This window comes from Anolis carolinensis, chromosome 1 (genome assembly GCF_035594765.1).
Source record: "Anolis carolinensis isolate JA03-04 chromosome 1, rAnoCar3.1.pri, whole genome shotgun sequence".
NCBI classification, from domain to species: domain Eukaryota; kingdom Metazoa; phylum Chordata; class Lepidosauria; order Squamata; family Dactyloidae; genus Anolis; species Anolis carolinensis.
Window position 1 is genome coordinate 290,803,888 of NC_085841.1, and position 21,857 is coordinate 290,825,744.

At 37.9% G+C, this 21,857-nt stretch overlaps 1 protein-coding gene across 9 annotated transcripts in view; it reads right to left on the reverse strand.

The window, feature by feature from the left end:
* The window catches only part of shank2 (SH3 and multiple ankyrin repeat domains 2), a 405,147-nt gene that overhangs the window by 244,729 nt on the left and 138,561 nt on the right, over nt 1–21,857 (reverse strand). The gene's annotated exons all lie outside the window — the stretch shown is intronic.

Below are 21,857 nucleotides of genomic sequence, written 5' to 3' on the forward strand. Positions count from 1 at the left end.
GGCATCCAAGCCAAAGAAGATATTTTTAGGTTTGGAGTTAATTTTAAAGGTTTGAATTGCTGCAAAAGCCAGCCAAAAATCTATTCTCTTAGCTGAAATACACAGCCCAGCCACACGAAATTAGAGGGAACAAATATAGATGGGAATTATTTGGACTGAAAAGGGGACAAAAATACTCTCTTATCACTGGTTATAAACACATTTGAAGCCCCTTTTCGGAGGAATCCAAGCCTTTCTCCATCTGCACTATAAAACACAAAGTGTGTTTGCATTTGTTTGTGCATATGTACACAAAGTAGGCTCTCGGATAACCAAAACTCTCAAGCAACCAGCAAAAAAGTACCTAAAATTGAATAATGCATTCATAACTAAATAGCAGAATGCAGTCACAAGATGTAAAACTAAATTACATTTAGGTTTGCTTTTATTTGTCTTTACTTGCTTTTAAATATTCTATTTCAATATTAATATCAAAATACAGACTTTATGGTATAACATGGGGGATAGTAACTCTCAGGCAACCAAAAACTACATTTTATTTGGCATCTACCAATCCCTTTGAGTGCCAGTTAGCTGAGAGTCTACTCAACATGGCTACAATAGGACCCCTTATCCACAGGCTGAATATCCACTCTCCAAACCATTTTCTCTCCTGGAAGTGTTTGTGGGCCTCTCTAGGTCCTTCAGTGTTTTTCTATGGTATGCCTTCAGCCCAAACATAATCAAAATATAGGGTTCACTATTATCCAGAGTTTTAGATAGCCATGGGGGGAGGGGTCTTAAATCTTATCTCCAGTCAACACAGGGGCTGCACTACATAGGTATGTTTGCTTCACTATGAATCTTTAGGTCATCAAAAGCCCAGAACGTCATAATTTCAAAGAAACTGCCCACTATAACTACAAAAAAACCTCAGCAATTTTGATACTCTTTGAGCAACTAAGTAACAGATTAACTTATATTCTGCTTGTTTGACAGAAATACATTTTTACATGTAATTACAGGGCAGGGTTTCCTGCTGTTCTGAAATTTCCTAAGGTCTATATGACACACACATTAATACTGTCTAGTCCTCTCTACTTCTATTTGTGTTACAGAAAACACATACACAAAAAGGGTAGAGAATACAGTGGAGGATGCATTTGGCTGAAAAAGAAAGAAAAGTAAGTTACAACTGCTATAACGGAAGATTTCAGAGATGTGGGATAGAGGAAAGGAAAAGGTACATCTCTCATGACTACTGTACTCTTATTCTGTTAATATATCTCTTACAATCTCCCTTATTCTATCAATAAATAACACAAAATGGAAACAAATACAAATTCTGTTCCATTTCTAGATTCATCTTAACTTTTCTTCCTTCAACTCTTCACAGCCCTTTGTGTGTGTGTGGTATGCATTCAAGTCACTTCCACCTTATGGTAACCCTAAGATGAACCTATCAGGGGATTTTTTGGCATGATTTGTTTAGGAAGGTTGCCTTTGCCTTCCTCTGAGCCTGAGAGAGTGTGACTTGCCCAAGGTCATCCAGTAAGCTTCCATGGCTGAGTGAGGATTCAAACCTTGGTCTCTAGAGACGTTGTCCAACACTTGAACCACTACAACATGGCAGCTCTCCCATAGTGCTTTATCTTTATAAAAACACACTACTTGATTTTTTAAAATGAGGATATTTTCCTTAGAGCTGTGGGCAGATTATTACAATTTCTTGTATGGCCAACAGCTTCTGCATACTATAGTAACCTGCTCCCGTTTTTTTTAAAAAAATCCTTCTACACTCTGAAAAAAAAAATTTATTTTGTGAATGGGACAGCTTGAATGAAGAAAATTAAGGTCAGAAAGAAAACTAGGAGGTAGGTGGGTGTCAACCATGTTCTTGGAGGCATGCTTTCATGAATGCTGCACAAATGAAGCTGGCTGAAATGAAGATTGAAAGCTTGCCTATACAAAATAAGCAAGGAACTATTTTGTAAAGACTTCTAGATGGATAATAAGATATGGATTGTTGCACGGAGCTTAACATAATGCATGTGTTCTGTGGCTGCAGTTTTTTGGATGTGTGTGGGGGTACTTAGCTTCTAGAGACAAAAGCACTGGATTTTACTAGGAGATAAGTATCTCATCACATTTTCATTTTTGTCTCCAAGGGTTTGTCTACACTCATAATATTTTTTTTGATCGGTATTGCATTTTCTCAGTCTGCATTGCCCCTGCATTGACCCCTGTTAATGCCACATACATCATGTATCGTGGTGAGATCGTAATAACCAGCCCACTTTTCCCATGCCAAACTCATCTCACTGTTAGGATGCAAACTATATTTCCAATTCTTAAAATTATTTTCAGTCACAGAGGCACAGCTGTTCTGTTTCTTTCCTCTTGTCATATATGCAAATACACATATTTTCCGGTAAGCCCGGGGGAGGGGGTTGTTTCTAATTCTTACACACTGTCATGCAACTATTTGTACATCTGCACTTTTCTTTAAAATTTAAAATTACATTTAGCCTGGGAAAGCATCACTTCCTGGCAAGAATAATCACATCCCATCCCAACTACTTCCACTCATTATTAAATGCTCCCCAATGATGCAGTGAAGCAATGCCTCCTGGAGGGTTATTTATTTATGTTATTTAGCTTATTTCTACCCCGCCTTTCTCTACCCCGAAGGGGACTCAAGGAGGCTTACATATATGGCAACTATTATATGCCTTAAAATACATACAGAGACTTAAAATCAATTAAATTTAACATTAATACATATTAAACATTTAAAACATTACATTCAATATTAAAATCACATCATCTGAAAATCATAGTCCAAGGCGGAGGGTTAGCTGCCCATTGAAAAAAATCCAAATTTCCCAAGGTCAAAATTAGATGTTACATATTTAAAAGCCATCACAATCAGAGCCGGCCCTAGGTATTTTTCAAGTGTAGGCAAACAGAATTTTGGCGCCCCCCCCCCCCAACAAATCACTGAAAAATAAAAGTGTTGGATAAGCGAAAATGTTGGATAATAAGGAAGGATTAAGGAAAAGCCTATTAAACATCAAGTTACATTAAGATTTTACAAATTAAGCACCAAAACATCATGTTTTAAAACAAATCAACAGAAAAAGCAGTTCAATACATGGTAATGTTATGTAGGAATTACTATATTTGCGAATTTAGCACCAACCATTGAACAGGGATAAAGGGCAGTGTGGACTTAGATAACCCAGATAGCCCCCGGTATTAAAAAAAAACAACCCTCTAAAATCAGGACAATAAATAAAGAACAACACTCTGAAAACAGGAGAAATCCAGACAGTAAACAATCAGGGACATCTAACACCTCCCAAAAAAAAGATTCTCCCAGGCAAGAAGAAGCCAGGTCTTGAAGCCACAGGGCCATTAAATGCTAATCAAGGTGACTAATTAGAGTTCTTTCTCCTACCCTGGACCTTTTACAGATATATAAACCCCACTCACCTCACAATCTCTGAAGGCCCCAAAGGCGGGCCCAGCGTGAGCACTGGGAGGCCCAGCTGGAGTGCTGGGTGGAAGGGGAAGGCCTCGCCAGGAAGGTTTTCGCGGGTTTGGGGAGCAGAGAAGCGCCGATCTTATCATAACTACATATTTCTCCAAACCAACAGGTCTTTAAGAAACTGTGCATTAGGTGTGTGTGTGTGCGCTGTTTGGAAAAGAAAATGACACGAAGAGTACTAACACAGATGAGAGCAAAAAAGGTGGATGTGCAAAGAAACAACTAGAAAAACAGGCCATTGCTCTTTATGTTGACATTGCTCTTACTTTTATCATTATCTGTTTAAGCATTTTAAAAAAAAGCTTTTCAATATTTCTTCAAACATGGTGCTTACAGTTTATTCTGTATTGCTTAATTGCATGCCATATTGTTTCACATTTATGTGTGAGCCTGGTTGGTAAATAATAGGACAAAGCATCTGTGCTTCAAAATGTTGACAGTCAAATTTATTTCAAAGAATAGCACTGTTCTGTTGATTGTAAACAGCATGCAGTATTAAAAAGAAGAGTGCTAAAAGCCAGTAGTCATCCCACCATTCCCTTGGCATACATACAATTAGAGATGATGGGGATGTTATAATTCCAGAGTTTGACTAATACCAGGCTTGCACTGTTCACCTCCAAGAAGCAAGCATTACAGAGTCCAGATTTTTCTCTGTGGAATAATGTTGGAACAACATAAGGAGTTCTAGATTAACCCTTATGCTCTCAGTCTTGGACACAAAAAGTTTGGAAGTAATGCATTACAAGTAGTGATGTTACCTGCATGATATTACTTTGACAGAAAATGAGGACAGAATGTTGCTCCTTTAAAAAAATAATGCAACTACTGGCAAAGTTGTTGCCTTTGAAGGGAAACAGGTATAGTCATTCATTGCTTCAGTCATTACTATTTTCAGATATGCAAACTACTGTATAATGCTTTTTAATGGCAAGGTCCTGTACTCCTTCCACTTCCAAAATAAATACATGGCATTTCAGAACGACACTATTCTAGCAACACTTATTTGGGGTTCCAGATTTATGTATCTGTTTGTTTGAAGTAGCAGACAGAACCCTGAGCTGTTGAGTGATTCAGAGCCACTGTTCTACCATGCCAAAAAGAAAAAGAAAGAAAAAAGGAAAATACAAGACGCTTTCCAGATATCTTGCATTCTTAAAGAAAATGGTAATTAGTAATGAATAATGTAATATTATCTCTTTTTTTCCAAAATATATTATTGTATTAGGAAACCAATTAGCTGTGTTTTTTCAAGTTTCTAATGAGCAACATGCAAAAGATTACTACATAAAAGTATAATCTCAATCTATATTCTTATCTCTCTAACCAACCAATCTGCACGCCTCCCCATCTTGATCCTCCAACATTTTTACAATAAACGCACCCAGTATTAAACTGGACATACGGAGATTGTAGAATTTCTGACAATATCAAAAGTGAATATAGAAGCTTTTAAAATAGGAATCTGTTCCTGGCTGGAGACTAATGAGCCACGGAGTAAATAAGATGGTAACGTTTCTATTTTATTTATTTATTTATTTACAGTATTTAAATACTGCCACATTGTAATATTTCAACATCATAGTATTTTTCTCAATGGTTCCTCTACTTCAAATTATTGCCTAGGTGTGGTGGCAGTTCAGAAAAAGCTGGAGTGCACATAGTGGGACACTTTGAGCTCCAGAATGGGATGGAACAGCAATAGGAACTACATTTGTAAATGAAGAAGCTGAAAGTGGAGAACACGTTAACTTAAAAGTATAAGGAATGCAGCATGCTCAAGAAAAAGCTCTTAGCATGTAGAATTATCAGTTCCTCACAGCCTGTTGGAACAAACAAGTTTTACCTGCCAGCAAAGGGGCAGCATGGAGGGTGTCAGCCTCTTTAGGAAGGGAATTCCAAAAGCCATGAGGAAGGCCACCTCTTGTATGGAGGTGGAGGTGGCTGGATTGAGTGAAGCACATGCCTTGGAGATCCTAGACCTTGGGGAGGCTCATATAGGTAGATGTGGTCCTTTCCTTCAAATAGCCTTGACCCAGGTCCTGTAGCGCTTTATTAATCATAATTAAGACTCTGAATTGGTCTCAGAACCACATTGGCAGTTAGTTGATCTCTTGTAACAAAGAGTTGTAGAGTCTGTTTTAAATATTCATGATGTTGGGGCATGCAAGTAATTCTACAGACAGTTAGGGTATCAACTATAGTCGTCCCTCCACATTTGAGATTTTGAGGATTTGATTATTTATGGATTTGATTAAAATGTTCTTTCTAGGTCCTCCAGGATGACCCTATGATCAACTTTCTCCAGTCATTATGGAAGACCTAGAAACTTCTACAGAGAACACCTCCCTGGGAATATCTAGGTCCTCCAATGCAATTCTAACGTCAGTTCCCAGTGGAAGTTGGCCACAATTTCCAAAAGAGATAGCAATTTTTAAATTGCAACTTTTCACTTTCATGGAAGTCCTGTGATCCTAACACCAGCAAGTGTGGAGGGATAAATGTATTTCCATCCATTTCCTGAAGATATCATTGTTAAATACAATGCAATGCTGTGAAAAATGAATCAGAGGCTGAGCTGAGCATGTATCCGTCATGTCCGCCCACCCCACCCAACCCCAAATTCGTTAAGAAGCACCAGGCAAAGAAACTAGTGGGTTTTACTCAAGTTCAAATGGGAATATTCCAAGGGTAGACAATTCAAGTCTTCTATATAAGCATGTTTTTCCCCCCTCCATTCCAACCCCCAGTGGATGAAACATATAAAACAGTAGTCAATGCCAAATGCCTCATTATGATTGGCAAAACTGAAACATGCATGTCAAGAGGGATCCTGTTTAATCCATCTATCCATCCTTCCCAGAGGAGAGAAACACAACCAGGTAGCAGCAACAAGTGGAGAAATGAACTCTAGTATACTGACAAAAATTCTCACAAATGTTCACAAAAACAATGGTTTAAATCAACAGATGATTTTTCCTCATGTTTTCCTCAGTTTGTAAGAAAGTTGAAAAACATGTGAAGACCAACTACATTTGGGTAGACATACAAATTAATGTACACATACTTTCAGGACCACTGGTATGAAGAACCCAGAGATAAAAAATTACGCAAATCCCTAATACTGCCATGGACAACTAGAAAAGATTTTTTAGAAACCCCTGTGCCATTGAACACAAAAAACCTTAAACTTCACTCCTTGGCCTGAGAAACCCACAAGAGAAATCACTCCCCTGCCAACGTTCCCAAATGGTGGGAGGAGTCCAGAAGCCAGATAAGTGAAATAGACATATTTTTCTGTTTTCACATGAAAAATGAGCAAAGAAAGATATAAATTAGGGGGAACTGTACAGGGAAAATATATGAGGAATGTGCATACTTTTGACAAGAAGACACCCCCCTCTCCTACAAATCGAATTGTTGAAAAAACAGGCAAGTGTGTGTGCTTCAAAACATTTGAAAGCTGTAGAGCTTGATTGTGATTTATCCTTACCAAAGACTGAGGAAATAGAAGATAAAGTAGTAAGTGTCATTTGCCAAGTACAGTGCTAATTTATTACTTTATAATATTTTATTTTAAAAAGCTGCCTTGGAAGGATTTATGTATTTTTTAGTAATAAATAAGCAACTGTACTGCTAAGGCAAAACTCAGTTTACATCCATAAGAAATACATTACAATGTTTAACAAAATACGCTGATTAATAACCTTACTTTAGAGTCTGATAAAATCCCAAATTATTTTGTTTAGCATTGTTTTGAACATTCAGTGCAGCAATTCAGGAAGGAATTCTGCCTGAACAGAAGCAGCTGCCTGGCAGGATTTTAACCTTTAACCATAAGGAAGATTATGTACATGCAGTTACATTCCATTTGATTGAGACATCTGTCTGCTACAAGAAAGGGCAAAAACTTTAGACAAAACTCAAAGCAGTCAATATTCTGATTTATTGATAAAAAATTGATGAATGCAATTTGTTTTTTCCTTATGCATTTCTTCATTCTTTATTTATGTTAGAAGATTATTCATTGGAAGGATTGGCTTTCTAAACTAGATGGTAATCCTGAGACTTATACATTTGTAAGTCAGATGAAACATCTGTGTAAGAAACTAGAAATACATCAATTTACTTTGTTATATAAAATTTTTGATACATCCCAAGAAAACAAGAACAGGCAGTAATCTGCCAAAACGGAAAAAAATAATTGTGCAGAGTTAAGGATGGTCTCTAAACTTGAATGAGACTCAGATAACCATAACAAATGAGAGCACCGTGCATCTCAAGATGGTACATTATTAAACATTTTTTAAAAGTGTTGCAGAAACAACCTGTCATGAAAAGAGAAAATGGAAAGCAAGATGTCTAAATATATTTGCTAATGTGCAGGGGTCTGCAGGAGCAGAGGGCAAAAACAATGCAAACCCTGCAGTCCCGTCCCTCGGCCCCATTATTTTACTAAGCTGAACACTGACACTCAGCATTGTCTTATTGTGCAATTCATGCTGACTCCAGCACCCAACTTGACCTGTTATCCTGGGCTTGTTCCAGCATGGCGTATGTCAGATCATCCCCGGGATGGTTTACACAGGGATGGTTTACACATTACCACAGCTTTCAGATAACCTCCTTTACCAGCTACTCCCATTCTCCTTCTTGTGACAGTCTCCAAGAAGAATATGGATCCTACCAGTTCATCATCACCTTGAGTGGTGCCAGAGAGAAGAGGGAGGGGAGCAAGGAGGAATTTTCCCCTCCTCTCTTCCCTCCCTCCCACAATCACCCCATTGCCCCAGATGATGTCATTGCAGATGATGACTCACTGCTGGGATGCCTCTCATGCCCTGACACAACTGTAACAATTATTATGGTGGGGTGATAGAAAGTACCATCCCCTCTCACTTTACCACTCAATTGGAAAGCTGATTCCAATTTGAAACTGGTAAAGAGTTGCAGCTGATTCCATTTTGAAACTGGTCCAATTATTTACATGGGCCCAAAGTCATGGGTTTCAGCCCCAATTCAGAACAACCCACAACTTTGTTTAATGTGAGTCAAAGCTATGTTGAAATAGCCTTGCCCTACATTGCCACAGATCAACTCTGTACATAGTTTGGCCATCACGAAACTGATTCAGGTGCCCTTTGCAATAAGTGATCTGTCTTCTAAGGGTGCATCTACACCAGAGCCATCTTTAAGTATTTTAAAGTAGTAGGCAAAGGTAATTTTTGTGGGGGGCCCAGGCCATGGCAGCAAGGGCCAGGCCGCAGTGGAGGCATGGACAGGCTGCACGGCGTGGGAGGCCTGGCCACGCCTCCCAGGTCGTGGTGGCCAGGGCAAGGCCGCAGTGGCCTGGCTGCATGGCGGCAAGGCCCAGGAGGTCAAGCTGGGGGGGCAAGGCCCAGGCCACAGCGGGAAGGCCCGTCCCGAAGGTAAAGAAGGCTGGGGGTGGCGCCACCCACCCCCCGGGGGCCTCGACAGCGCCCCGGGGGGGTGGCACCACAGGTAAATGTCTAGATTGCCTGGCGGTTGGGCCAGCCCCGATCTACACTGTCAAATTAATGCGGTTTGAAACCATTTCAACAGTTGTAGAATCTCAATGCTGCGGAATCATCAGACTTGTAGTTTGATAAGGCCCTACCAAAAAGTGCTGGTAACTCACCAAACTGTAACTCCCAGGCTTCCACAGCATTGAGCCATAACAGTGAAAGCTACTAAGAGATAAAAATGGCTTTAACTCATGTGTGTGTGTGTGTGTGTGTTCATGCATGCATGCATATGTAGAGATATCTCTCACATTCACTGGGAATTAGGGGCACAGGACCTCATGAAAGTGAAATAATGTAAATAAAAACATTGCTGTTTTTCTGTCTGATACACCCTCTCCATAGAAATTTCAAGGTCTGTGGTCAATTCCCAATGGAAGCTGATCACAGAACCACACTGGAGAACCTAGATATGTATTCTCACTAGGAATTTTAGGTCCTCCAGCATGATTGGAGGAAGTTAGCCATAGAGCCACACTCGTCCATTTGTGTTGTCTTTCTGCTGCAGGCAAAGAATTTATAATATGCCTTATTTTAACTGTATGGTGCGATCCTTGTACCTGCAAGGGCTATGTTCCCAGACTTCACATGAATGCCAGAGTCATGTTGGAGGACCTGTAAAATGCCTAAGGGATCATATTTTGTCAGAAGTAGATAAATAAAACCTCAGTAGAAGTTCACTGGATGTACTGTATTAACTTGCACTGTTAAGAAAAAGGCAGGTATCAATAAATTATAAAACAAAATTGACCCTGGCTGCAGGGAGATTTACTCCATTTGTTCTTATTTCTTTGTCTTTGGAGTGCATTTCTCAGGAAAAAGGACCCCGGTGCTATCAGTGGACTTTCCAGAACAAGGAAGAAAAGATGAATTGGAAGAGTGAAGTGGGAGAGTGAGGTAGAGAGGAAGAGGTAGCAGTAAGGGGGCTAGAAATCTGAAGAGTCCAAGTGTGGCAGGGAAGCTAATGGAAACTATTGCTGAGGGGCGTAAGCAGGGGCAATTTCAAGTACATTCAGAACTCACACTGAGAGAAACACTTTCTTGAGTGCTCTTTAATATCCATCATAATTGTCAATCCCCCTCTGAACTCGGCCCAGAGGGCTTGTCCATTGTTAGAAGGAAAGTTGGTCTCTTATAAGAATATCCAAAAATAAGCCATACAATAACAACAGTTACGTGCCTAGATCTATTTTAGATCCTCACAAATATTCAGTGGAATGATTTATTCTATTACTTTAGATGGGAGATAACCATGCTATGCCATAAAATAATCTTTTGGACATCAGAGAACATCCTATAATCTAAAACGTTTTATCTGGCATATACCTTTGTGAACTTTGCTTTGAAGCTCACTTTGAGAAAAGATGGGATTATAAACTCAATAAATAAATAAAAATAAACAAACTTCATCTGATGAAGAGGGCCATTTTCCATGAAAACATATGGCAAATAAAAGCTATTGGGCTTTAACATGCCACCAGAATCATTGTCTTTACTTCAACAGAAAGTTTCATCTATTCACTAGGGCAAAGAATGAGGTTGCTGCTGTTCAAGTAACAAATGTTTGGCTACAGCAACAAGTGAATGCATGGTGCAACTCTATGTATTTTTCTCAAGGTATTATATCCACAGAACTTAGTGGAAGTAAATTATAAAGGAGAATCAGTGTGGTATAGTGGTTTGAACTACAATTCTGGAAATTAGGATTCAAAAACCTGTTCAATAATAGAAACCTAATGGTGAACTTGGGCAAGTCATGTTCTCTCTCAGCAGAAGAAAAGGCAAACCTCCATTAAGCCATTCTTGTCAAGGAAGCCCTGCCTTGGGGTCATCAAAGACTGGAAAAGTTTTGAATCCAGACAACTTTATCCTATATGCACAAAAGATTACAGCATAAGACCTGATCTAAACATGCTATCAAACCAAAACACTACTATTTTTCTGCAAGTTTACAGTGATTCTGCTGGAAACCTATTTTTAAAAAAAATACCCAGATATTTTATATTAATTAAAGCTCAGATAAAGCTGCCTCTAAGTAAAGTAGGTTTTTAAATAGAGAGGCTGGATGGCTATCTGTCCAGATTGTGTATTTCTGCATGATAGAAGATTGGAATGGATGGTCTTGGTGATTCTAAATGTCTTGATCAGTTGGTTTTTGAAGATTCAGGAAACTAACCTCAAGTTACTGACCCACACTATACACTTTAGAGAATCACTGATGCCTTTGGAGGAAGGGACTTATGTAATTCCTGAGCTCCTCTGTTCAAGTTTGTGGAAACCTTCCCAACCAGAATATACTAAACTTTAGGCAGACTTCTCCTTCATATAAAGCTGTTAGCCACATGACTGATAAGACATTTCTCTCCAATTCTAATTATAAAACACAGTCTGAAGGATAAGCCCTAAAAATTGGAATCGTGATTGATATTCTTCTGTGGCACTCATTTTCCAAAAAAATCCTCTCGTCTAATGTATATTTTAACGTTAATACTGGAACACACAAAAATCATTCCAGTTAGTATTAACATGAAATAAAAGCCTGGTTTCTTATGTCAAGCAGTTCAATGAATATGTCAACAAAGTGGCTGAATGAGATGTTTTGAAGAAATTAGCAGGAGTGCGGAGCTGAAGAATATGTGAAATTCTACTATAACTGACTTGTTGACATGCTATTATATCATAAATAGCTTTCAAAACAGCAATTTTACATTACTATAAAAAATTAAATCACCTACTCTAATTCAACCTGGCATCAGGTGGCATAATGTATCGCTAAAAGCCTCAGGCCTTCAGTGTCACCACTGTATAAGTATGGAACATAGAGGAAATGAAAACAAACTCTGGCATGTGAAGATGGCTAAACTCAGGAAAGTGAAGGCAAAGTAAGACAGCAGTATCTTCCATGCATATTATTATATGTCAATCAATCAGTTTTATCCCATTATACTATAAATCTATCAAAAGCTATCTTTGTGGCATTCCTTTTTATAAAAAGAACATCCACTTCTTCAACAGACAAGCATATAAGCTTGTCTTGCTAAAACTATCAAAACTTAAATAGCATTTCAGAAAGAACTGAAGCAGAGCATGAAACTACTGCAGCAGAAAAATACACAAGGCTTCTATGACTCCAGTTTAAAAAGTGAAGAAGTCATGATGGAAACGCTACCACACCACTTTCCCAAAAGACATATGATAGGTTGTATCTGGAACTTCATTCTGGCAAAAGGAAAATCCTCCAGCAGATTTTCCACTTAAAATGCTCCCACAGGTGGAGGAGGTTTTTGACTAAAGTATCCCCTCCCTACTGGCCTAGATTTTTCTGTGGAAGCAGGAACCTACAAGGGGTGGGAGAATCAGTAATTATAATGTCCAAAACTTCATCTGTGATTCAAAATGCAGTGTATCTGAACAACCAGATAGGAAACATTTCTTCTAAAATAAATCTTAAATAGCTATATAATAGCCACTAACATTTTAAAGACTTTCATTATCTTCTAGCCTTTTTTGCCCTGCAATTATTACCAGGTGCTGTAGGAATGGAGTGGGCTTGAATACAATCCCAAATACTCCTTGTACTTTTTTAGGTACTTACATTTTTTTACATTCATATCATTTCTTACTCCCAGTACAGACTCATAAGCTAAAACCAAACAGAGTTAAGGAATAGACGATACGAATGTCACAAAACTATGAAATAAATAGCCATATTAAAAGCATTAATTTGAAACAGTTAAACTAACACAAATAATTTTAAAAAGGAGTTACAGTAGAGTCTCACTTATCCAACATAAACGGGCCGGCAGAATGTTGGATAAGCGAATATGTTGGATAATAAGGAGGCATTAAGGAAAAGCCTATTAAACATCAAATTAGGTTATGATTTTACAAATGAAGCACCAAAACATCATGTTAGACAACAAATTTGGCAGAAAAAGTAGTTCAATACGCAGTAATGCTATGTAGTAATTACTGTATTTATGAATTTAGCACCAAAATATCACGATATATTGAAAACATTGACTACAAAAATGCGTTGGATAATCCAGAACGTTGGATAAGCGAGTGTTGGATAAGTGAGACTCTACTGTATCTAGAAAGGGAATGTCTTGAAGTTAACTGTGACATAACCTAACACAGGTAAAATGTATATATCAACACATAAGGTAATCATAAATAGATTAATTGAGACTACCCTTCAAAACAACTATTGCTCTTGTCTAGACTGGGCATCAATTCTGCATCTAATCCCAATCATCCAAAGCCCTTAGCATGATTTATATGTTTAAACCTTCTCAAATTTTAACCCTTTGAGTTAGGTTAGGCTGAAAAATAATATTCTGCTGAGGTCATAGATTTGAAAAGGACTTAACAGCCATCTAGTCCAACGTACTGCCATATAGGCATAAACAGCTCAAGCGCTCTGGAGAAATTGCCACTCAACCTTTGTTTTAAGACCTCTAATGAAGGAAAGTCTACCAGTCTCTGCACCAGTCCATTCCACTGTGTTGTTGAAGGCTTTTTGCCATGTTCTACTGAAACATGGCTATACAACCTGAAAAACTCACAGCAACCCAGTCCATTCCATTAATTGAATACATTTTGTGGCTCCAATAGCAAAAGTCCCAGCCTCACTGACAATGTGAAGAGAAATGTCTATGAATGTTGACTAGCACCCATGCAAGAAGAAGATATTTTTAATCTTATTACAAATCACAGATGAGAAATTATTACTTAATTATACAGCTAATTGTTAAATATATGCAGCGGATGGCGCAAAACAAAAGCATATCTATGGCTAAATCCCAATGTGGAAGAATCCTGCAGGAACTTAGTATTTATTTTATTTTATTTATATCCCCTTTTTTTCTCTCTAAAAAAAGACTCGATGTAGTTCACAATAAAACCAAGTACAATGCAATTGAAACCTAAAAATATACATATATTAAAATAGATTTTAAAATGAAGAGTATTTTAAAATAAACAGTTAAAACCATAAAAACCAATTAAAAACTAAAAACCACAGCATCCCCTGACTTGATTTTAAAAACCTCCTCATTTAAAAATATGCCTGAATAAAAAGATCTTAGCCTATAGCCAGAAGAACAGTGGGATGGTGATGATTCCGGTTTCCCAGAATAAGGGAGTTCCAGAGTCAAGGGAGAAGGTCCACTTTCTTATTCCCACCAATTGAGCTTGTAATGGAGGTAGAACCAAGCGAAGGGCTTCTTCTGAGGATCTCAGGGCCCTGACAGGTTCATACAGAGAGATTTGATCTTTCAAATAGTCTTATAGGGCTTTATAGGTCATAACCATCACATTGAATTGTGCTTGAAAACAAGCTGGCAGTCAATGGAGCTGCTGCAATGGGAACTGTACTATTTAGAGTAAACTCAAATTCTGAAGGCGTGTGTTGGAAAAGGTGATAAACTAGTTATGCTGAGCAATGACCACAGGAGAGATTTAGTGTAGGAAACTCTGTTAATAAACTGAGATTGCACTATATCTGTGCTGCATTTTCTGAAAGTAAAATCAGAAGCGTAGAGACTACATGAAGTCTAAATTCAAAGCACTTCTGGTCCCAAGCATTTCAGATATAGAATGTTTGTATTATAAATGGCCTTCAGAAATATTTAGAAATTTAGTCAGCATTTTATACAAATTCTGCGTGAATGACATATATCTAAAATTTCACAAAAATTAAACAATTGAGCATTCTTAAATAGAGAACTACTTTTATGTGCATGAATGTGTGTGTGAGAGAGAGATCCTTCAAGTCGCTTGTTGATTTATAGTAAACTCATGAATTTTAGGGTTTTCTCAAACAAGGAAATCTCAAGACCCAACCTCAAATGGAATCCCCTTAGCTCAATTTTTGGGCTCCAAAATTTGGCAACAGAATGTCACCTTGAACTGTTTTAGATATTTACACAAATCTGTTGTGCAGGGTTTACAGTGGACTTTGCAGAAGATGCTTCAGCTCTACTCCATAAAATGGAAATCAGCCTGTTTAGCAAGCCTTGCAAATGCTGATTGATTATCAGCAAATGTTTGGCTTTTATACTTACATATTTTATATACTTAAAAGCCTGGGATTTTCAGGGGGAAACTGTTTATGAGTGGAAAAAGTTTAAGAAGCCCTGACCTAGAGCAACTAGTATTCATTGGTGATCTTCCATCCAAGCACTATCCAAAGCTGATCCTACTTAGCTTTTGAAGATCAGATAGGATCTGGTGCCTTTAGGGTATTATACATGATAACTACTTTTAGATAGTGGATAAAGTCAGCCTTGTAACAGCTGAATATTCTCATCTACTATTGAGGGGGTGGGGAAAACTCAGAACAATGTTTGCTTCAGTGGTGATGCAATCTGATGGGTGCATTGTGTAACGTCAGATAATATCACATGATGTGTCCTAGTCTAACCCAGCTTTAAAACAAAAAACAAAAAAAAGATTTGAGCTTAGAAAATGTCTATTTCAGAGTATGAGTGGTGTTCCCAAAAATCCTGACCGTCATTCCACCACAATATTTAAAATGCAAGTTTCTATGCAGAAATTAATTACAAATTCCATCAATTAGTAAAATAGGAACCAACTCAGTTGCCTTTCATTTTTTTTCTAACAACACTGTTACTCAAACAGAATACAATTCCTTCTTGAGATGCATGTAGCAGCTCCAAAATGTTTTAAATATGAAAAATATCATCAGCTGGCAATCAATTGGTTTAAATCTGAAGTCAAAGGCATCTAATTATTCCCCCAAACTAGTCCTGCATACAAATCAATCAATCAAGTGGAGCAGGAATTTAGCCAGCCTATTCCCACAACCAAATATTTTTCTTTTTTTCCTATTTGCACCTCCTTCAAGAAATTGCTCCATGCATTTTATCATTAAGTATGAATGAATAATATCTACTTCTTCGCTTCGTTTTCATGAACACTTTTAACCTGTAAAGATAAAACAAGTTTGGATACTTATGAGGTATTAAGACATTTTATTAAAGAATTGTCATAATGGTTCCTGACAACAGAAGATAAATTCTCCAAAAAAACTGCACAAAAAACACTAATCACCGCATTGTATTAAAAACAAAATATGACACAACTGTATATTTTTCATTACAAAGACAGAAGCTAAAAAAGAAAATGTTCCACAAATGAAATCCTGACAATTCATAATTCAAAGTATTCGATGTTCGATATATTTCAAGTATTTTGGGGCTGGGGTCTGCAAGAACTCCAAGAGATGAAACTGTGGGATGTCTAAGTCAGCTCTGTATTTCCAAGAGTAGAAGCACATAAGCTGGATACAATAGACACTAGTCTGGTCCAAACTGAACCAGAAGTCCTTTCACACTACCCAGTTATAGTGTTATGATTCCACTTTAACTGCCATGGCCACAACCTATGGCCTGGGTTTTGTAGTCTACCAAAGCATTCTCTGGCTGAGAATTTTAAATGCCCTTTTATAGAATGCAAATCTTGGGCTTTGATAGGCTGGAACCATTGTGGCTGAAATGGAACTTAGCACTGCAAGGGCCTTATCACATGGATGAGGCCCCCAGTCTGGTTCACCAGTCTCCATGGCAAAACAGCAGGGCAACAGGGCAATCTTGGTGCCCCATCCCTTGCCTACAGCAATGCTTCCCCATCCCATGTGGGGGAGCATCGCTACACAGTTTCCCCCCACATTGGCCCTGCTGTTTTGGACAGGAAACAAGAAACCTCCCATGTTCTGAGAGAAGCGTCCTGCCATGCTGTCAGGATGCTTCCTCCATAGTCCGTGGGGCTCCAAGGAGGAAGTGTCCTGACAGCATCCTAGGAGGCTAAAATCACCTCATGTGATGAGGTAGAATGTGTGCAGTGTGAAAATGTACCATAGTCATGAAACCGATTTGGAGACTTTGAAGCAGTCACTTGCTGTCAGCCTTGTACACATATAACAACAAATTAAAGGGACTTTTAGTAGAGGTATAGCATCTACGCAGAATATTTATATATTGCCTTTCAGCAAAGTGGGGAATAGCTATTTCAAAAGCATCGCTGGGACTTATGTGGCCTTCAGATGGTGTGTGCTGGGAACTCCCTGCAGCCCTAGTCAACACAGCCTATGATGCGTCATCCTGGAAATGCAGTCCAAGAATATCTGGAGAGTCATAATTCTCAACTCTGTTTAAAATTGGTTCAAAATCTGTTCAAAATAATGCACAGAATCATTCAAACCAATAAATGTATCTCAGTTAGCAAATCATTTTTATCTCTGTGAAACACAGCCCTTCAATGCCTTCCTTGAAAACAGTATTTCAGATAGGAGTCTCAATCCAACACTTCCCAGTATTCATTATAAAGAATTTTTACTAATGAATGCCTGGCAAACTGGAAAGCAGTAGGAGAAGAGGAATACCATATCATAGATAGATTGATTCAGTCAAGAAAGCAAAGCTGTTGTTGATGACCAGGGATCTTGGAAGCCTCTCATTCACAGAGCCACCATAAGCAGAAGTCAACTTCTGTAATCTTCCTGTTTTCTTTCAATAGCCCCCTTTCGCACTTTTGTTACCTGAAGGTTCTATTGTCTTTCCAACTATTGTATTTAAATAAATGTTTGTTGTTTATGCTTCATGTCTCTAGGTATTCACTATTCAAATGTCTAACATTGACTAACATTTGTTTTTCTGGAGCTGGATACTCCTTAAAAATCATGCAGGCAAAACCTACTTGTTCTAAATTACTATTGCTTCCATTTCATTGTTTTTGTGATACTATTACCATAAATGTATCCTTTTAAATTTTGCTATATACTTTCCCCTCTACTGTATACACTTTATCTCACATATGAATTAAATTAACATTGAAATTTGAGATGACATGAACATCTAAACCAGTGGTTCTCAACCTGTGGGTCCCCAGATGTTTTGGGCTTCAACTCCCAGAAATCCTAACAGCTGGTAAACTGGCCGGGATTTCTGGGAGTTGTAGGCCAAAATACCAGGGGACCCACAGGTTGAGAACCACTGATCTAAATCAACAAAAGATCTTGTGGCACTTTAAAAGCTAAGATGTTTTCTTTAGCATAAGCCTTTGAAAGCTTCTGCCCATCCCAAAAGAACTCTATTAGCCAGCTATCTGTGCTTTCCATTTACTGTTTTCTGTTGATAAAACTTGACCATAATACTTTTTCCCAAAGCAATCCATGTATATATTTGATTATTATTGGTTCAATAAGATTACCTTTAGATAGCACCATATGGATGTGGTTTATTTGGTTCAATCTGCTTAAGTTATACTATTGCCAAGTTATCTGAAAATCCTTTAGAGGCACATATACTGAAAACATTTGTGAATTCATACATATGCTCTAAGAGCATACCAGGTAACACTGAATGGAGGAAAACTAAATGAAACCTAAATGAAGTGTTACATTTTTAAAGCAGCTCCACTGCAGTACACAGTGCTCTTTCAAGTTCTACAAGCCAAAAATAATACATAACATAAGGAGTAGGGATGTGCTGTGATAAATTATTCGTTCCCTCAAGGGAAAACAAATATTTTGTTTTTCTTTGAGGGAAATAATTTAAGCAATTTCCCCCTAGTTCCTAGATGCCTTTCAAAACTATGTAGTTTTCAAAAAGGTCTTGTAGGGAGAACAGAGTATCCAGTAGCAGGGGATGCTCCTCTTGGGTGCTCCGTGTGTGACATTGTAAGCGAAGCCAGGAGGCCATATCCTCACCACCTCCACTCTGAAAAAATGATATGTGTGTGCGCGCGTGCACACACACTGGTATGTGTTAATTGTTGGAGCACAGCCTACAATGATGATCCTCCTCACTGAGCTGCAACCTTTTCCACCCACCTTGAGGAAATACTGGGACCAAGTGAATATGGACCAGGGGTGGGAGTAGTTTTGAGTCTATTCAAGAACTGGAAAAAAAACCCTCTAGAAATGGCCGGAGGATGATTCTTCTTCGATGCATCTACACTGACCATATAATCCAGTTTGAAGTTAGCTTCAAACTGGATTATATAGTCAATGTAGATGCATCGAAGAAGTTAGGTTCAAATTGCATCAGCTACAAAATGCATGCCATCAAAGCATGCTGCAAGACAAATTAATGGAAATAAAGTGCATTAAGCAAAGTTGGGGGAAAGTCCACAATAATCCCCTTAATGTGTTCAGAGAGCCCTAAATGCCAACCACATTGCACAGCAAAATGGGTTCTTCAAAATTTGAAGGGCTTTACAGACACCTGCCCATGCTGGAACATTTGTAAAATGCAGAACATGGGGGCGAGGGGTTGCTAAAAAATGTCCCAAGGGTTGCAGGGGCCAATTGATCCCCTGAGACAGATAACTGATTATCTCCGCTGTTAATTGTCACTTTCTCCCCCCCCCCCCCCATCTTGTACGCCTCTAGAGTGCTAGTGTGCATTTTGGCAGGGAAATGAGAAGGGAAAAAAAACACATTCTAAAGCAGTTGTCAAGCCTTGGGTACTGTGGATTCTGGACCTGGCTTGAGGCCATACTCTGTGGTTTATGTAATCACCTCCAGAACTGTCAATATAATCATCTGCACAGCAAAACCAGTTTCTCCCAAAATAGCTCCAATTTGGCCTTAGCAGTCATTGTAAATGAGCTCCTTGTTGGGGTTTCTTGGGTTTTTCCTCCCTAGGTATTTGAATATTCTTTTCACTCTTAAGATGTACTTAACATACACTTATTCTTATATTGCTTTTAACTTGTGTTTAATATGCTGTTGGCCTTGAGTCCCATTGTTTAGAAAAAGATACATAGAAATGAATAAAATTATTATCATCATCTTCTAGCTGTAATTCCTACAACAAACCCATAATAAAACAGGATTATTGTTCCACTTTAATGCAGTAAGAAAGACTGAAGCTGAGATAAAATGGCTTGCCTAGGGAAATGGCAGATGAGGCTCTTGATCTGTAGATTAGTCTCTTCAACTATTATGTGAAACCAAATTTTAACACAGAACATTTTTAGTCCTGAAAAGAAGTAAACAGAGTTAACTAATTAAAATTCTGAAGTCCAAGTCCCATGAGGAAACAATAAAAGAGTTGAGTTATGCTTATAGCCTAAAGAAGAGATAACTGGGTAATGATATGACAGCCACCCTCAAGTAACTGGAGCAATTTGTTTTTACTGCTGAAGAGGGCAGGATATTGCTTGAAATTACCAAAAAAAAGACGTTTATTATGGATGCATCCAGATTGATTGAAAAGTTCCAGATTTTGTTCCTGTTCTTTCCGATTTTATAGTGGTTTAAAATAAACCAACCTGACGATCTGGTATTAAAAAAAGTCTCTGATCGTATTGGGACCTGACAGAAAGTATTCTGAGACAAACAAAATTTGTACAGATCTCAAAAATAAATAAGGAAATAACAAGAACAAAACTTGACTTTCCGTTGTTTTTAATCAGTGCAGTTGCATCCTAAATATTAGAAATAATTTCCTGACAATGCATAGTATTAGATAGCAGGACACACAACCTTATACACATAGCCTGATGGTAATGTTATGCACAATACTTTTAAGTGTTTTGTGCATGAAACATTTGGGTACACTGAATCACTAGAAAGCAAAGATGTCATTATTCAGGTCACCTGTGTGAACAATTCTGGATTTCAGTATTGTGGAGAAGAAATGCTCAACGTGTATCAGCAGTTGTAAGGTTGGAAGTGCCTTCAAAGGTCATATATCCCTGCTTTACAATTTCTTTTCTTATCTGTCAGCCCCTTCTCCTTTTAGGAAGTGCTTAAATACACTGCTTTTCATGCTGCTTTTAGCTCAATTTGATGCAACTATTTTATTTTCATTATTACAGGGTGTTTGAAAAAGAACTCCCTCTTCACCATTCAATTTAAATGGTGAATAGGGAGTTCTTTTCCAAACACCCAGTATATTTCTTGTAATTTCAATGGCTGAAGGTGAGACAGAAGGAACAGCAATATATGAATGGGGACTCTGCTCCATCTACATAGGTTGCCCATAGATTTAAATATACCTATACTGAAAATGATAAGAAATCTGATAATCTTTAAAAAAAAACCAATGCACTTGGCGCATTTTGAATAGAAATACAAAGTATGAAAACGAATTGGCATTCAAATGTGACATGCAAAATCAGAGACAGAGTGTAACACAGCCAGCCCACAATATTAGAAGATTTCTGAAGATCAAAGCCAAAATTATCAAGACTGACTTCAAACACTACAACAAAAATTGTATTGCTTTATTGACACATGTGTAAGATATTACTGAGATTTGTTAACAATGTTTAACCGTTCAAAAATATTGTCTGAATTTTGAATACATATTATGTTTTTCTTCTGAAAACACAAGTCGACATGTTGTGGTTTAAAAGCTCCAAAATCAAAATAGTAGTTTTTTCCTCTAGAAAAGCAAAAAACAAACAAAAATAAGAACACTACTACAATACTGCTGTATTTTAAAAACTGTTGTATGAAGCTGTTTGCAATATATATAACCTTGGATGTAAAACTACAAAAATTATTGACTTTTTCCTAGCCTGTTAGACAAAGATAGAGGCCATACTGGGTGAAATACAAAAAACAAACACATTTTCTTTCCTCTGCCTGCCACTTGTCTGCAAGCATTTCTGAGCTGCTTCTGAAACAGGGATACTGAGGTGATTCCACCTTCAAATAAGAATTCTGCCCCAATAAAGTTTCCCCTAAGTCCTGAAATTTCTATCATTAGAGTTACTCAAACTTCAGCTGAATGTTTAGAAATAATATT